Source organism: Ornithodoros turicata, chromosome 1 (assembly GCF_037126465.1).
Source record: "Ornithodoros turicata isolate Travis chromosome 1, ASM3712646v1, whole genome shotgun sequence".
NCBI lineage: Eukaryota > Metazoa > Arthropoda > Arachnida > Ixodida > Argasidae > Ornithodoros > Ornithodoros turicata.
Genome location: NC_088201.1, coordinates 120,119,432 through 120,135,038, shown reverse-complemented (window position 1 = coordinate 120,135,038; position 15,607 = coordinate 120,119,432). Strand labels below are relative to the sequence as shown.

Below are 15,607 nucleotides of genomic sequence, written 5' to 3'. Positions count from 1 at the left end.
CTAGTAACTAAGGAAAAGTTTACCAAGCGTGGCAAAACTTCGGAGGAGAAGGCGTGGGACAAGAGACATAGCGGAAAGCCGGGAGCGAAATGGGACCCGCCGAGAAGACGCGTAAGGTGCTACGAATGTGGGAGGTTTGGACACGTGGCCAATGATTGTGACGCAGATGATGCTGAAACTGGAAGCCGGCTACGTCCGCAGGACGGAACAGGCTACGCGAAGTTGACTCACGTGGCACTCTCTGCGACACGCACGAGGGCAAAGAGAAGTTCTGTTTGGCACTTAGATAGCGGTGCTACGGACCACATGACGTCGGAGAGAGCGAAGTTTGATAGGTTTTCGCCTTGCACGTCAGCCGTAGAAGCGGCAAATAAGGAGATCATGCAAGTTCTCGGAAGAGGAGATATCAACTTCCAACTTTCGGAAGGAGCACGGCGGAACTTTAATCAAGCTCAAAGATGTGCTATATGTGCCTGAGTTGGATGGTAACCTTCTATCCGTCGGAAGAATTGAAGAGTTAGGATTTAAAGTCACTTTCGATGATGGAAAAGCGGAAGTGAGAGTAAAAGACAACGAATTGGTCCTGTTGACCAGGCGTACGGGGAGGCTATATATTGTGGACGAAGACTTCCTTCCTTCAACGAGATTGTCCAAAGAAACACGTGCGACAAGTGGTCTATGGCATCGGCGTCTAGGACACCTCCACCAGAGCGCTGTGCATCAGCTACGTCCGGAGGGAACTGACATTGAGGAGGAGAGGTGCTCAACGTGCATGCAAGGCAAGCTCAAGAGGAAGAGCTTTCCAGTTGCTGATGCCTCGACGCGAGCCACAGGACCCTTGGAGCTGGTCCATTCAGATGTCGGGAGCATCACACCCCCATCGAAAGGAGGATCACACTATTTCGTCACATTCATCGACGACTACTCGAGGTACACCGTTGTGTATCCGATGAAAACAAAGGGGGAGGTGCTTAAGAAGTTTGATGAATACAGGCGAATGGTTGAAAATCTCCACAACGCAACCATTCAGATCCTTAGAAGTGACAATGGAGGAGAGTACACAGGAAAGGAGTTCCGGCAGTACTTGGTCCAGTACGGGATTCGACGACAGCTAACGGTACCTGGGACGCCACAACAAAACGGAGTAGCGGAACGGATGAACCAAACACTACTCGACATGACGCGATGTTTCCTGATCGAGTCCGGACTCCCCAAAGCACTCTGGGCGGACGCGATCATCACAGCTGCCTACGTTCGTAACAAGTGCCCATCAAAAGCAATCGGCTCTCTCGTGCCAGAGACACTATGGTTCGGAAGCAAAGCCAGCATCGACCATCTCAGAGTATACGGCTGCAGAGCTTGGGCCGTACAAAGCAAACCACGCAGTAGGAGAACGAAGCTGGACCCAAAGGCAGTGGAGTGCGTGCTCGTGGGTTACCCCGAAGGAGTTAAGGGCTACAAACTGTGGGATTGGAGAAACGATGAATTCTTTTTGGGACGAGACGTCGTTTTTGATGAGAGCACGTTCCCGTGTAAAGTGGAAGCGGGGACGCAGCCCGTCAGTGGTGACAGTGACGTAGTGATCGTAAGCAGTAACGCCGAGAACTGTGAGACGTCCATGGAGTCACCAGCGTTGGAAGAAGTTGTCTTAAGGCCGGTCATCGAAGAAGGGGGACAAAGTCTGGAGGCGTCACCGCCAGAAGCTGCACCGGCTGCGTCGTCACCGCCGGCAGCTGAGCAAATGTTGGAAGCGTCACCACCACTAGGGGCGCTAAGACGGTCCGAGCGGCTGGCAGCCAAGCCCCGGCCGAATTACTGCTGTATAGCCAAAGGAAGTGGTGCCGTCCCGGACCCCGCAACTGTGGAGGAGGCATTGCTCATGCCTGACGCAGAAGACTGGCGGAACGCCATAGAGGAAGAGTTGGGAAATCTGAGGAGAAACGGCACGTGGGAAATTGTCCCAAGGCCCAAAGGCCGTCAAGTCGTGAAATGCAAATGGGTATTCCGGAAGAAGTATAACGAGGTTGGTCAGCTGGAAAGGTATAAAGCCCGCTTGGTCGCTTGCGGTTATTCTCAAGTTCAAGGAGTGGACTACAATGAGACCTACTCCCCTGTGATTAAGCTGAAATCCATTCGCATACTACTTGCGATCGCAGTCGAGAGAGGATGGATTATCCACCAAGCTGACATAACCGCAGCCTATTTGAACGGAACCCTGAACGAGACTATATACATGGAACAACCGATTCCATTCCACGAAAAGAGCAAGGAGGACGTTTGCCTCTTGAAGAAAAGTCTGTACGGGCTTCGTCAGTCCGGAAGGCAATGGAACATACGGCTGGACGATTTTCTGAAAAGCGAGGGACTAACAAGGTCTAAGGCGGATCCTTGTGTGTATTTCAACCTTGCAGAAGGTATCATAGTTGGAGTGTACGTAGACGACATCCTGATCCTGGCTCAGACTGAAAAGAAGGCTGAGAGTTTCAAGAAAAACATGGGACACGTTTTCGAAGTGAAGGACCTTGGGGAGGCAAGCCACATCTTATCGTTAAGGATTCAACGCCAGAAGGACGGAAAGCTCACCCTGGACCAGACGATGTATGCCGAAGGAATTGTGGACCTGTTCGGCACGAACGATACGAGAGGAGCCTCTTCGCCACTTGATCCTGGGACGAAGTTCCTACCAGCCTCCGAGGGACATCAAACCTCGAATGTGCTCTCTCACAACTATCGCCAAGCAGTCGGAGGCCTACTTTATCTCGCCAGCGGCACAAGGCCAGACTTGGCATTCGCAGCGGCTTACATGAGCCAATTCAACCAGAACCCTACGGAGCAGCACTGGAGCGGCATCAAACATATTTTACGCTATGTCAAGCAAACTAAGCATCATGCGTTGACGTTCGAGAAGCTAGGGAGGAAAGTGAAGACCTTTTGCGACGCTGACTGGGCGAGCGATAAGGTGGACAGGCGGTCGTTCAGTGGCTACGTTTTCACCTTAGCTGGCGCAGCTATCTCTTGCAGTAGCAAGAAACAGAGGTCAACCGCTTTGTCGACCGTGGAGGCAGAATATCTTGCCATGTGCCATGCAACGAAGGAGGTCTTGTGGATGCAACATTTCATGCAAGAGTTGGGAGCGAGCGAGTTCATCGACGCACCACACACAATGCATGTCGACAACCAGGGCGCGATCGCACTGGGGACGAACCAAGTGACATCGGAGCGCAGCAAACACATCGAGCTCCGACACTTTTTTCTGCGAGAAAAGATGGAAGAGGGCAAACTAAGGCTTGAGTATGTCAAGACGTCGGACAACCACGCTGACGTACTGACAAAGGCGCTGGACGGCAAGAAAACCCGACAGCACCGAGGGTCTCTAGGCCTTCGTGACATCACGGGCACTTTGACGACACGTTGAGGGGGGTGTCAAGTATATTCCGACAACGTGTCCGACAGAAGTTTGTAGGACAGTTAGTTTTGGTTTTCTTCCTCCTTTTGTCTGTTTGGCCTGCCGCCGCGCGCTTTGAGCGGACCGCGCTGGCTCGTTCATTAAAACCGTAGTTCTCTATCGAACAGTACTGGTTGCCTTTCTCTTCTCCTGGCATCCTACCCAACACACCACCCCTTTAAAACGACCGGAAAGGTTCCTATCGCGGTGCAAGAGCGATATCTGTAACCATATTGGACATTTTCCCACAGGGACTTCAGTAGTGTTGACCTCGAACACTCGAAGAACGCGGCACACCAGCCCTTTAAAACGACCGGAAAGGCTCCTATCGCGGTGCAAGAGCGATATCTGTAACCATATTGGACACTTTCCCACAGGGACTTCGGTACTGTTGACCGCGAACACTCGAAGAACGTGGCACACCAGCCCTTTAAAACGACCGGAAAGGCTCCTATCGCGGTGCAAGAGCGATATCTGTAACCATATTGGACACTTTCCCACAGGGACTTCGGTAGTGTTGACCGCGAACACTCGAAGAACGTGGCACACCACCCCTTTAAAACGACCGGAAAGGCTCCTATCGCGGTGCAAGAGCGATATCTGTAACCATATTGGACACTTTCCCGCAGGGAATTCGGTAGTGTTGACCGCGAACACTCGAAGAACGCGGCACACCAGCCCTTTAAAACGACCGGAAAGGCTCCTATCGCGGTGCAAGAGCGATATTTGTAACTATATGGGACACTTTCCCACAGAGACTTCGGTAGTGTTGACCGCAAACACGCGAAGAACGTGGCACACCAGCCCTTTAAAACGACCGGAAAGGCTCCTATCGCGGTGCAAGAGCGATATCTGTAACCGTATTGGACACTTTCCCACAGGGACTTCGGTAGTGTTGACCGCGAACACCCGAAGAACGTGGCACACCAGCCCTTTAAAACGACCGGAAAGGCTCCTATCGCTGTGCAAGAGCGATATGTGTAACCATATGGGACACTTTCCCACAGGGACTTCGGTAGTGTTGACCGCGAACACCCGAAGAACGCGGCACACCAGCCCTTTAAAACGACCGGAAAGGCTCCTATCGCGGTGCAAGAGCGATATCTGTAACCATATGGGACACTTTCCCACAGGGACTTCGGTAGTGTTGACCGCGAACACCCGAAGAACGTGGCACACCAGCCCTTTAAAACGACCGGAAAGGCTCCTATCGCTGTGCAAGAGCGATGTGTGTAACCATATGGGACACTTTCCCACAGGGACTTCGGTAGTGTTGACCGCGAACACCCGAAGAACGTGGCACACCAGCCCTTTAAAACGACCGGAAAGGCTCCTATCGCGGTGAAAGAGCGATATCTGTAACCATATGGGACACTTTCCCACAGGGACTTCGGTAGTGTTGACCGCGAACACCCGAAGAACGTGGCACACCAGCCCTTTAAAACGACCGGAAAGGCTCCTATCGCGGTGCAAGAGCGATATCTGTAACCATATGGGACACTTTCCCACAGGGACTTCGGTAGTGTTGACCGCGAACACCCGAAGAACGTGGCACACCAGCCCTTTAAAACGACCGGAAAGGCTCCTATCGCGGTGCAAGACCGATATCTGTAACCATGTGGGACACTTTCCCACAGGGACTTCGGTAGTGTTGACCGCGAACACCCGAAGAACGTGGCACACCAGCGCTTTAAAACGACCGGAAAGGCTCCTATCGCTGTGCAAGAGCGATATCCGTAACCATATGGGACACTTTCCCACAGGGACTTCGGTAGTGTTGACCGCGAACACCCGAGGAACGTGGCACACCAGCCCTTTAAAACGACCGGAAAGGCTCCTATCGCTGTGCAAGAGCGATATCTCTAACCATATGGGACACTTTTCCACAGGGACTTCGGTAGTGTTGACCGCGAACACCCGAAGAACGTGGCACACCAGCCCTTTAAAACGACCGGAAAGGCTCCTATCGCGTTGCAAGAGAGGTATCTGTAACCATGAAAAATTTTCTTTGTGAAAAAAATTGGCTGTGTTAGCCGCGAATAAGCCGCGGGCCAGTAAAGGCACACATTTGAGGGCCGTGAGGTGAGGGCGAGAGAGGGCGTTTGTCCGTGAGGGTGAGTGAGGGCATGTTGCCCTGAGGGCCGTGAGGGTGACGGCGAGTGAGGGATTGCGCTTTTGAGGGCCGCGAGGGTGAGGGCGAGTGAGGGATTGCGCTTGTGAGGGCCGTGAGGGTGAGGGCGAGTGAGGGCACCCGCCCGTGAGGGCCGTGAGGGTGAAGGCGAGTGAGGTCATGTGCCCGTGAGGGCCGTGAGGGTGAGGGCGAGTGAGGGCATGCGCCCGTGAGGGCCGTGAGGGTGAGGGCAAGTGAGGGCATGCGCCCGTGAGGGCCGTGAGGGTGAGGGCGAGTGAGGTTTCACCAAAATGCCCACCTATGCATATACTATATCAAGAACCTCAGCTACCCGCAAGCCTTTGGACAGACCTTGGGTCTTCTTCAAACTCTCCTGGTCAAAGACTCCTATTTCGTTCCCTCTATGCAAGCAAAACGTCTCGCTAATCTTTTGAAAGAGATGGGCATGTCTTGCCAGGAATCTCAAAGAGCACAGAGTTTGCTTTCACTTATGCAATAGCATGGACGCATTGATGTGAAAAAGTTTATCGAACTGGACAATACTTCTTTTTTTTTTTTTTCTTACCGTCCCAAACAAAAAACGGCATTGTCAGTGGAGGGCCACTTGAAGAGTGCACTTTATCAACGGCTTTTCTGGCGTGAACAGAAGTTGCAAGGAACATTCGATTTTAACTGAATATCATAGGTACTGCATCCAAGGCAGGCGACTCTCACCACTGTTCCGTGGGTCTACAACGTTGCATGTCCTCTGTTAAAAACTGCTGCAGAAACTGAGCAGAAAACAGGCAGAGTAAGCACTGCTGTACCTGTTATTTATTTCGGTGGCCGTTCCTATTGTGTTCCGTCAGGAATGCTGGTGTTAAAAGTGCCTATTGTCTTTGTTCATTTCCCTGCCACGTTGGTATTCTGTGATATCGGTTCCTATCTAGTACAAGTTTTTATATTATTTATGACTGTGCACAGGTTTGCACAGAAAGATGCTCAGTGGTCATTATCTATTGTTTTGTATGCTAGTCAATTTCAATATTTCTGAAATACAAATATTGCAGTGTGCGGTGAGCTCCCAATGAGTGAAATTAAACAGTCGGTATCAGATTTGTTTTGCTTAAGCAGCAATTCAATTCACGCAGTGCAGTTTACAGTAGAATTATGATTCATGAAGTGACAGGAAAGTATCAGGGGGGAGCTGATATTGCTCACAGAGACTGTTGTTTGTCGGTGCACATTCCCGAGCTTCGCCATCGTGTCTAAAGGGCGGGTAGACCAGCAGTTTTAGTAATGCCTCTGATGAGGACAGTGGCCCGCCAAAGAAGAGTCGTTGTTCAAAATTCTCTCTGCCCCCTTCAGAACTGCCCTTCATTTTGCATTTCACTGGAATCGCCGTATATTTCCTCGACCTTTTCTGTTACCATTTGTGGCAAATAAGTGTGTGTTAAGCATAAATTCTTACTTGTTACTTACTCTGCAATCGTTGTCTTACAGTTCCCTTTAAGCCATAATTTTAACCTGCACCCCAAAAGCCATCAGACTGTCTAATTTCGCTCGGACTATGCAGAATGTTCATGTGTTCGAGTCACTATAGTCGTAGTATTGAATCCCTACTAGCGTAACATATTGCAGCATCTGTAAAGTTTGAGCGCAATGTCATGCGAGTACCATTTCTCAGTGTTTTGTACTGCTTAATTTCAATTCTTTGTGGTCTTATCTTTTTGGTCCTTCAGCATCCCCTTGTGAGGGTGTGAGGGTAGACGAAATACATGTTAGGTTAATCGGTAGCATTCGAATTTTGCTTTGTGATATATACAGTGATGTGTTTTCAGCCATTTCGTCACCACCAAGAGGAAACCATGTAGGTGGACTGGAGGTTGTACAGTGGCATGTTATCAACGTTAAAATAAACACAGAAAAAAAGGTTAAAATTTACATCTAGTTCATTGCTGTAAAGAAGGAATTCAAGCTAATTGTAAGTAGCTCGAATTCCTTGTTGCTTGTGCGCAAAAGACAATTATGGTGCGACACCAAGCATGAAAAATCAAACTGCCCTTCGACTAGTTTTCCTTTGTAAATACTTGGACAGACAAGAACAAACATTTTCCCCACTATAGGAACTAGTGATGACTAACAAAATGTGCCTTATGATGGTTGTGACTGTGTGTTGGCTCTCGGCATGCTTTTCTGAAGCCGAGCTTGTTTGCATTTGACGGTCTGTGTCATCTTCAAGAAACCAAAGAAAACATCTAAATCTGCTCTTTACTTTACATCAAACCAAATCAGGCCTAAACAGTTTTGAATTCCTCCTGCAATGGAGGTTATTGGCAAATAAGGGGTCATATTGGAGTGTACTGACTTTTTTATTCTTAGTGTGGGTCGAGAGGCAACGGCTTAACAGTTCGGCTTCCAGTTGGAAAGCGCTCATTATCTACAACGCACTTGCGAGGCGACGAAGTGAACAGACGCGCCATCGCCACCATCATCATCACCTTGGGCAGCAAAGGAAGATGGGTGGGCATGAAGTAGTCAGTTGTTGAAGGTAAGCAGCCGAACAAGGGAAGCACGGATTGTCAGATCTTTTAATTTGATGAGCCATTGACTGTTTTCAATGTTCTGACTGACAGTCCATATTACGCCTTACGCAGCTGACACGACAGTGCCCAGGGAGCCAGGTAAGTTAATTGTGGCATGTGTTGCGGCCCGTCTTAATACTTTTTTTTCTGCCTTCCTGCAGCAAATTGGCAAGCGGATTGGCTAACCAAGTTCTTGCTCTTTGCTGGTGTGACAATTTGGAAACGAACAGCGACGGGATGACGAACAAACTTTCTTGAGTGAAACGGTATTCCAGGCGACCAGTCCTTTTTCATACGTCGTATGGGAGAAGTACGTTGTTCGTGTTTCCGGCCAAGATTCAGGTTTCTTCTAATCTGAAGTGTGTGGTGCAGTGACTACCCCGTTCATATCCTGTACATATCGCTTATCTTCAGTGTGACGACATGCATACTTCGGTGACGTTTGTGGGTGTCACGATGTGACTTTGTTGCGGCTGTGATCTAAGTGCACGTTGTTGTGAAAGCATTTGTCTGCGCAGTTGTTCGTTGAATGACGTTGGATACCGAATTCAAGGTATGTGATTTGTCAATAAAATAGGTGTTTTCAAAGCACAGTGTCTGTGTTAGCGTCTGTGTGTCTATCAGCGACGGGACGAACGTAGCCGACAGGGTGTTATTTCCCGCCCTCGTACAAGTGATCGTTGGTTGCTGCACTTTTCTCCTGAAATGGCATGTTCGAGCAGGGCCCATGCAAACAATGTTTGCTTTGCCTTTGCCTTGCTCGTCGTGCCAATTCAGGTTCCCCACCAAACGAAAATTAATTGTGGTACCTCATGTGTACCCCGTGCAGAATCCGGTTCACTGTACCTGCTAACCAGTGGTCCTGGAATGAGGTACACCGTACCTCATTTTTTAAAGAGGTACATTTTTTAAAAAATGTACCTCTTGTTCGGAAGGTACACATGCGTTACAGGGTTTAGAGTGTAGGATGCGGAAATGTGCTTGCCTGGTAGATGACTTCGTACATGTATACCAGTGGGGCAACATATAATTTTTCCGATATTGAGATTATGAGTCAACTATTGGTACACACAAAAACCATGCGCACGTGGTAAATATATTTTTTTTTGTTACGGCCGTACCTGTGCTACCAGCACCAAGGATCGCTTGCGTCATGGAGTGAAAGTGTTGCCGGGTCAGATATAGTTTTTTTTTTTTCGCCTTCACTACCTAGCCAATCTACCTTATGGAAGGGGCAAAGATCGGGAAAGACCGGATGAGTGATAAAGCAGTTTTTGTAGAAGGCATAACGTGGACACAGCGCGTCGTACTGATGGTTTGTTTAGAGACAACTGCTGTTTTTAACGTAGTAGCGCTTGTATACCGCGAGCAGTTGGAACAGATGAATCAGACAGTTCGGTTCTGCACGGCTTCTAGCATTTTGATGAGGAACTCTTGATGAGGGTCCCAGATTGCTGAGGCATATTCGAACTTCAGGCGAATCAGGCTGGTCTAAGCAAGGAGTTTTAGATCACGCGGTGCGAGCTTAAAGGGACGAAAAGTGAAAAATAACCCCCATATTTTTGCCCACTGTCGTGCACAACATCGTTGTTTGATAAGACGCAGAAAGCATTACTTCTCAATTCGGCATATTTTTTACGTATAAATATTTTGAGGATTGCTGGAACATGGACGGTGCTGCCAGCGAACGGCGAAAGAGAGCAACTTGGGATTCGGGTCCAGGGCTCCCAGGGATTGGTCAACCCTTACCACGTCAGAGTTAATTTTGTAGAGAACAAAGTTGACGCACATTATCTTACAGCTAAACGCCATTTTAAAAATGACGCTCACTTCCATAGCTTTTACGTTAATAAAGCATTCAGCTACTTCGCCGCTACGAGCTACGGTCTACGGTCCGCCGCGCCATCTGCAAGGCCATCTGTGTTATCGCGTTCATTGTTTACGTCGTGGTCCTGTTGGTCGATGTTGGTCAGAAAATATAAGTGAATGACATGTTCGTGGCTGTTGTGTCAATTATTCGAGAGACCTACATATGCCTGGTGAAGTTATGGTGTTGATGGGCGCAAAAATCATGTTCGTTCACCATCGGCGGCGGGCGTTTTCTACCACAAGATTCAACGGGAGAGTGCGCGAAAACGAATGTGGTTCGAAACGCTCGGTTACTAGATGTAGCAGTCGTGTCGTGTGTGCTGAGCTCATTTTGCTGCCGATGACTACGATATGCCGTAGAAGGCGAATTGCGAAGACGTAACGAAGCACACTGATGCTCAGTACCCAGTGATTTTGGTTCACCGAGGTGACGAGTTCAACACAACGTCATAGGCACGTACAGGCGTCACACATGTATAAATGATAATATAGCGATGACGTATTCCATTTAACTTATGTTATCCTACTTGTCCCATACTCAACATTGTCAACATCAACAAATTTAATTTTAGGGGCCTGCAAGTGTTGAAGTGGCGCAAGGCTGCTTCGTGTGCGTGTGATCAATGCACTCAACTTGACATGACAGAAATAGCTGAAAGCAGGTGTGCAAAGTCCACAGATGGAAGCACTAGATTTGTTACGTGTTGCAGACTTTGTGACATTTTTTGGAGCCTTTGGACAAGTGCAGAACATTAGTATGACGTCAACAATAGGAGAAGAAACCGATGAGTACTACTAGCTTGTTTGAAGGGTACAAGAATACTTCCGGTTGAGGTGTAGTTATGACTTTATGACTAAGGAACGCTAATTAATTTTCTAGAGATGCATCCTCTACACTTGAATGCCCAATGAAACAGCGAACGTTCATTGTCTTTGAAGCCCCACTACTGGAATTGTTGAATGTGTGTCAGAGCAGTAGTGAGCCATGCAAGGTTACCACATCATATTGGCTAAAATTTGCAGAGTTCCCCTATCTCGGACGCAACTGTCATTTCTCTTTATTGCTCTTCGGATCCTACCTTCTCAGAGATTAGTGTGGTTCACCATACACTGCATGGGCACTGCCTTTCTCTACTCATGCATTCGGTTTCTTGTTCTGTTGAATAAATCTTCACTTGAGTTTGCAGCCATCACGCTGTCTACTGTGTTTGCCCCTCATCTATATTGATGTGCTATAACGGTATAGCACATCACCATGCCAACAACCTGCCAACAACCTGCCAACTACCAAACGACCTTGCCTAGTCCTACTTTTGGATGGAAACTACACGATGTGGTAACATCCACATGTACAAAGTTTTAGTGGACGGAGATTTGCTGTTTTTGTACAACCTTCATTGTACATTTCTTTTGTCTCACTTAGTATGCCTGAAGAAATGTTCTGATCTTCATCAAGATGACAGGTCATTGTTTGATCTGCAGCATTATTGTTCCTGTAATCTTTTCACCAATAGAGAATACAAAAGTGAACAAATGGTAAAATATAACTAGCTTGTTAAATTCAAAAGCAAAAGACAAAACTGTTTATAGGTCTCTTGTTTATTTTGTTGCAGGTTTTACAACTCTATCAAGTACGTCAAAACATCAGAGGGCAGGAAGTCCTACTCTGTTTCCTAAAACCCTGGACAATAAAAAAGAAAGATATAGTTTGAGTTGTGACAAAACATTGTTTCTGCTCTTATATTATATTTCAATCAAATGCTACGACGCATTTGTGGTGTACACTGATGAAAGTTTCAATTTGCAGGGCTGTCAAAGTACTTTGCAAAAGTACATCTAAATTACAGTAACAGAGAACTTATGCAATAAATTATTTAGCCATTTTGGAGTACTATGAACACCAATGGTGCATGGTTAACTTGGAACCCAGATCAAGGGTTAATAGTAAGTGAAGTCAGCCCTCAAATCCTTCTTTACAAATGTTAGTTGGTGACGTGATAATGAATCAGTTGCAAGTACTCCGTTTAGCAAAACAGAGTTAATTAAGTGTGAAATCCCAATCTTGGTTCAAATATTAATTGACATTTGGAAACGTGCTCACTAAGGAGTATACTAAAAGGTTATGAACATAATTCAGCTGAATGACACTGATAAAATTATCTTACTTACTCCTCCCATAAACAATTCAGACATGAGTATAACCTACAAATACATCTATGCCCACAGGTTACTTAACCGTACAGGAACAAACTAGTAATTATAATATGCTGTGACAGCAAAGAAAAAGCAATGAGAAAAACTTGCAGCAAGCACGAAATGAAAATATGCTGACATCAACATTTCTACAAGTCTGCACACTGATGGGAAAGCATCCCTAATTGTATGCATGACGCAGATCGGGATCCAGTGGAGTACTTTCTATTGTATTTTCTCGGAGCACCCCATATCCTTCTTGTGAATGTAAGACAGGTGGTATAACGGAATTCCCTGCAGAAAAGGGGTTTCCGTCCAGTTTGCCGTTCAAGTAGCGCGTAAAGACCACACGGCGCTGCCGTGTATGTTGCCATGCTCTTCGGTTTCTCGGATGTATGTAAAAGACACTTGCAGTACTCCGGTGTCAAGGCACAGTATTTGAAAATATTCGTTAGTTCTGATGCAACAGTCTGTCTGTCTGCCTTCCATACGCATTCTTTACCTCTCAGGCAGCAAAAACCGTAGCATCCATCCGTAGTATCCGTCGGTTTGCATTTCACACATGAACACCTGCACGACGAAAAAACAGCGCTTATTTCGCCTTACACAAGTGCTTCTCCCTCATGCATGGAAATTTCACAAAGCAGTCCATGTTCACGGCACGGTGAGCTACTGCTTAGGACGAATGTGACTCCGATTAATCTCTGGACGAGGAATCTTCTGCTGCGAAGAACACACTTTCCAGCACGCTAACGCACGAACATCAGTTCTGTGTGAGCGACAGTTCTCGAATGCGGAATTTCAGCGCACTCATGTTCAAGATGCTCGACATTCTCGACGTAGAAAGTGGTCAGAAATGCCCACTGCAATTTTCGTTTTCGCCGGATTAGCGCCCGGAAGTGTGCGTATGACATGCGTCCTCGACAGATGGCGCGGGGTCATGCAATTGTTGACAGACTGCTCGATTTCCTACTAGGTCCCTGGACATGCAATTATCGAAAATTCGATTACAGAAAAAAACTACAGCAATTTCAGTGGAGTTCTTTGATATTTGAACTTTTGAAGGTTCAAGCTTTTCGCTGAACATAAAGTTTCGATAGGTTTATATTCACTTTTCGGTCCCTTTAAGGCTACGGCGTAGGTACCCAACAGAGTTATTAGTTCCAGATTTGATATGGGAGATATCAGTTGACCATGAGAGATTAGAGACCAAATGGATGCCAATATATTTGTGGGCAAGAAGATGAGAGAGAAGAGTATTGGGGAGGGAATGAGGATAATAGATAGCATTGAGATTACAAGAGAATGGTAAGATCTTGCATTTGTTAGTGTTGTGAGACCTCCATCCCACTCGGGGGTTCGGAGCTCTTTGCCAGCGGAACAGGAGACGCAAGAACCGACACAGAGGTAGGATAACCATCTAGACGTTTATTCAACAAGCATTACCTGCTTCCAATATCCACCAAGTACTAGTACAACGTCCAAGCACATAGTTCCCTAAAGAGTCCAGTCAGTTCCAGTCGACTGTCTCTGCCGACTGTCGTTGTGACGTTGGGGATCCTGGCCGAAAATTGGATGGTCAGAAAATCTACTTTCTTCAGTTGGGAAGGAAGATGGATCCAAGGCTCGAAGAGGGAGCGGCACGTAACGGCCTTTTTCCGGGTTGGCCAACCAACCGGGTGAACCACGGTGGCCATGTCCAGGGCGATGATGATCGGATGGAGACCAGCAGGGTATCCGCTCCGATGAAGCCGGCGCTTAATGGCCAGCCTAGAGTTGTTGTGGATGCCGCGGGGGAGACAGGAACTGGCTGCATCCGGGAGGAACCGGCATGTATCGGCCAGGCTCTGCGAGATGGCTCGAGGACCACACACAGCGTGGTTCGAGGGCGAAGTGCAGCAGGGGGTGGAGACAAATATGCCAATTCCGCCAGTGTTGTCCCTGTGGTCCTTTGAAGGGTCGGGGCCTCGGTCGTACATTCTGGAACAGAAGGCACTGCATTTCGACTGCGCGTGCGGTAGCTATGTTGGGGTTGAGGCGCGAGCTCCATCCTGGTACACGGAAACCCGGCGGACCGTTGAACTCAAAAATGCGCGAAAGCAATTAATTACACGGGATATCCCGCCTCTCTCAACACTGGCAAAGTTGGAACGCCCCCTTAAAGTTGGGCGCCAGTTCTGGGAATTCCATCCCACTCCGAGGTTCGGATCCCTTTGCCAGCGGAACGAGACACGCTAGAACCGACACATAGAGGCAGGATGTCCATCCAAACTTTTATTCAACAAGCGTTACCTGCTTCCAATGTCCGACAAGTACGAGTACGACGTCCAAGCACACAGTTCCCTGAAAAGTCCCGTCCGTTCCAGTCGACCGTTTCCTTTCGACTGTCTCTTCCGAATGTGACTACGTCTGCTTCCAGCAAAAAGTGAACTGACCTCGCTCACGCCGCGTGCACCTTTTTTCGTCTTTCACCTCGTCTTTCTCCATCCAACCCACATCTTCCCCCTTGCTCCATGTGCAGTCAATTGTACCATTAAAAGAATGTTTTTTTTTTTTTGCAATCTCGTCCGGTCAGTACAGAAAGGAGACGACATCCCTCCTTGACGAGTCCAGTTGACGTGTTGCGAAAGAGGGAGAGGAGGCATTGAAGTGCGACTATGAGATTAAATCTCATGCCTTGAACATATTGGAGAATTAAAATTAATCTATTTTAAATCCATTTCTCCCACTGCATTTTCCAAAAACATTGTTTCTCTCTGTGAAGCGGAAGTACAAAAACATCCTAAGCAGCACAATGTACTGAAAGTCGAGTGCAATAGGGGTGGTCGGTATGTGTATTATCAGAGTACTTCAGTTTCACGAGTCTGTTCAAGGCCTTCTACCTTCCCGTCCACCCCTATTGCACTCGTCTTTCAGTACATTGTGCTGCTTGGGATTAATTTCTAGTTTGAGAAGTATGATGTCATAGGATTATCTTTCTTGAGAGGTGGAGGAGGAGAGGTGGCAACATTGCTCCCCAATGATCGATTTTGATGTCCTTACCACAGCTTGTCAGACTTCCAACGTTGAATCAACTGCAGCAACAACCGATGATGATGATGGCCCCTTCGCACTTAGCAATAGATATGCCACCTTAGAACTGTCTAGCGCAAGCTCGTACAGTTCTGATAATCTTAATGAATCTATGGAAAAACTGGATCCTGATGAAAAACGACTTCATGTGGAAAATTCACATGACTTTCGTAACGATTCAGATAGTAGTGTATCTAAATTCCAAAGCTGCTCATCATTGGACTCACTAGATAAAACACCCACACAAGTGAACGAAGACCATTAAACAAAGAACTTACCAAAAAAAGAACGACTATGTTTAGTTACATCTTTTTATACTTAATGTTTGCTTCC

General features: G+C 47.5%; 2 long non-coding RNA genes across 2 annotated transcripts in view; one reads left to right on the top strand and one right to left on the bottom strand.

Moving 5' to 3' along the window:
• LOC135368463 (uncharacterized) overlaps positions 1-15,607 on the bottom strand; it is a 291,834-nt gene that overhangs the window by 192,353 nt on the left and 83,874 nt on the right. The window lies entirely within an intron of this gene.
• On the top strand, positions 8,085-8,396 carry LOC135368413 (uncharacterized). Its single transcript, XR_010414774.1, has 3 exons — positions 8,085-8,106; positions 8,213-8,239; positions 8,302-8,396. It is a non-coding gene; the product is annotated as an uncharacterized LOC135368413 (long non-coding RNA).